This window comes from Hordeum vulgare, chromosome 5H, assembly GCF_904849725.1.
Source record: "Hordeum vulgare subsp. vulgare chromosome 5H, MorexV3_pseudomolecules_assembly, whole genome shotgun sequence".
Classification (NCBI taxonomy): Eukaryota; Viridiplantae; Streptophyta; class Magnoliopsida; order Poales; family Poaceae; genus Hordeum; species Hordeum vulgare.
The window spans coordinates 194,794,514-194,797,266 of NC_058522.1; the positions used below are offsets into that span (position 1 = coordinate 194,794,514).

The 2,753-nt window shown below is 52.7% G+C and overlaps 1 pseudogene; it reads right to left on the reverse strand.

The window, feature by feature from the left end:
* Nucleotides 1-301: 301 nt before the first annotated feature.
* Nucleotides 302-1,168, reverse strand: LOC123395264 (annotated as a pseudogene).
* Nucleotides 1,169-2,753: the final 1,585 nt, after the last annotated feature.

The following is a 2,753-nucleotide window of genomic DNA, read 5'->3' on the forward strand; positions in this document are numbered from 1 at the left end:
GGGGTCCAGAAGCTCCACCACTCGATGGCGTGGATCTCCGTGCTCCCTTGCGTGGATGCGGAGAACCCGACGAAAGCCTGCTCCTTGACATAGCCCGCCAGATCGACGGGCGTGGACAAAACAAAGAGAACAATCAACGGATAAGTCTGCTAACACCTATCAGATACTCCAACATAGTTTCACCGGCGTCGGCCGCCCCGTATACCTCGGCGCACCAGCCACCTAATTACCATCTTGATCGTGCGAGCAATGGTGGAACAAAGTAACGGGCCGGCTGGCTTGGGCTTGGGCTCCACGACTGTCAGCGCAGCTCAGTCGGCGGCGCCGCTGACCTCCAGACGAGCGGCACGCGGCCCTCACGGTCCCGGGCGAGCCGCTCCTACGCGCTGCCGCGGCGCGTCGCTCTGGTGCATCACAAACACCTTGAGCACGTTGAACAGTGCGCCCGCCACCCACGGCACGCTCCCGCACAGGCTAATCCACCTCTCGCTCTCGCCTGGCAGGGTGGGCTCACCGTGGCGGTGGAGGACCGCCGCGACGAGGAAGAGCACGCTGCCGAGGAGGACCGGGACCTGCACGCTGGACTGCAGTAGCTGCGCGCGGCCATCGGCGCGCTCGTACATCTGGCACGAGCTGAGCACTTAGCCTAGGATCCAGAGCACCGCGCCGGCGAGCAGGGCGTCGGCCGCACGCCTCTCTAACCTGTCGCCCTGCTCCACCATCAACACGAAAATGCAGCAGTCGGTCAGTTGAAGCGATCGCCGAGCTCATCGGTGATTGTGGTTGTCGACGGTGCACACTCACTCACCTTGGAGAAGAGCTGCAGCACGAGGCCGACGATGGCGAGGGCGCAGCCGGCGATGTGGAGCGCAGGGGCGAGGAGCTCGACGAGGCCGAGCTGGGGGTCGAACCGGGCGAGGCCCATGCGGCAGTCCACGCCGGCAAGGTGCGCCCCCAGGTCGTGCGCGTTCACGGCCGCCACCACGGCCACGGCGAGCCCGACGTCCCTGGGGCCAACACCGCCCTCGGACGCGCACAGCGCCGCGAGCCCCGCGGCCAGGAGCAGGGTCCCGAACATGTACGCGCCGGCGTTGATGTACTCCCACCGGCGCACTGCCAGCGCCGGCCCGTACAGCCGCGCCTCCCTCGCCGTCGCGAGCTTCACCATTCCCCTTGGCCGGTCAAAGGGGATCAAGTAGAGCTCATTCCAGGCTGCTCCGTGGACGCGTTACTGCGGACGCCAAGTACTTAAGTAGCCAAAAACCGCGGCGGGTGGGAGTAAATGCGGCGGCGGGAGTTGGGGGCGGCGGAGATGGATGCGTTGGCGGAGTTTGGAAGGAGCGCGCGTGGCGCCGTGCATGGAGAGACGGCGAACAGGTGGTCTCTGACTGTCTCCTCTGCTCCCAGGTGGAGTCATCTTTTTGACCAAAGGAAACATGGGCACATGCAGACCAAGTGTTTGGTTGCGATGCTACATGTGGCCTTTTTTCTAGGCAATGCTACACGTGGCGTTTCATATGTGTTGTGCGCCACGTACTACCAAGTACCCACGCAACATCTTTAACTTTTGTGATGCCGTACGTGCCTTGCTATCTCTCCCTTGCTTACATAAAGGTTTTATTACGAGATCTGTGGAGATCGTTTTATGATTTTATGTAGTCCCTCGTGTTAGGTAAAAAAAGGTTTCCGTGTTTTGTACAACGCTAAGCCCCAACCAAATTGACACAACTTTTTATGAATTAGTTTTGTACACAATTATATTTATTCTCATACAAGAATAGTGGTTATGGTAAGCATCGCTAAGCTAAGTTAAGACGAGGTACATCATTCATCACTATAGCTCAGACAGGATTCGTAAATGTAGTTTGCTCAGCTATAAAATATTATGTTGTGACGCCTTAAGAAATCAAGTTGCGATGAGCATCATATTTTTTGTTTATAAAATCATACTTTTTTATATCTACCACATCTATATAATCTAATAGTTTTTTCCCGTTGCATCGCACGGGCATATTTGGTAGTACTAATTATAGAAATAGACAACAACGAGCTTCTCTACTTTTGCTTTGAGAAGTTGTGGATATCTCCGCCATGATGGCCTCGGGGAATGCGGGCCCACATACTCCTCCGAGAATCTACTTTTGCTTTGAGAAGTTGTGGATATCTCCGCCATGATGGCCTCGGGGAATGCGGGCCCACATACTCCTCCGAGAAACGTATGCAAACTGTAGGACAAACTCCCAAGCCTCCGCTCCACTTCAAAAGAACAAAAAAATGACATATGTCCTACGCGGGAAAAACCACGCCCTCACCTTTCTAATCGGGATTTCTATCAACCGATCTCGTCAGAGTAAAGTCTTTACCTACTAATAAAGCAATTAGTGCTTCTGTCGTCCATCATTAACATTGTCCATAAAGTTGATGAAAATTATCCACAATTGCCACTTATAAGTCATAGAAAACGTTTCAAACAGGAAAATCTTCAGACTGGGCCGGCCCATGTAGGCACCTCCTATATTACGCTCTAGGCATTGGAAAAAGATGCAGCACGCCTATTTGGGCCAGCCCATGCGTGGCCGCCTGTTCTTTTAGTTTAGTTTTTTATTTTACTTTTCAGTTCCATTTTTTTCTACTTTAAATAATTTAGAACTTCAAATAACTTTTTTTAAATTTAAGAAACTGAGAATTTTGAAATAAAATATTAAAAACACATAATTTTTTTGAGAATTCAAAAACTAATCAGGACTTTTGAA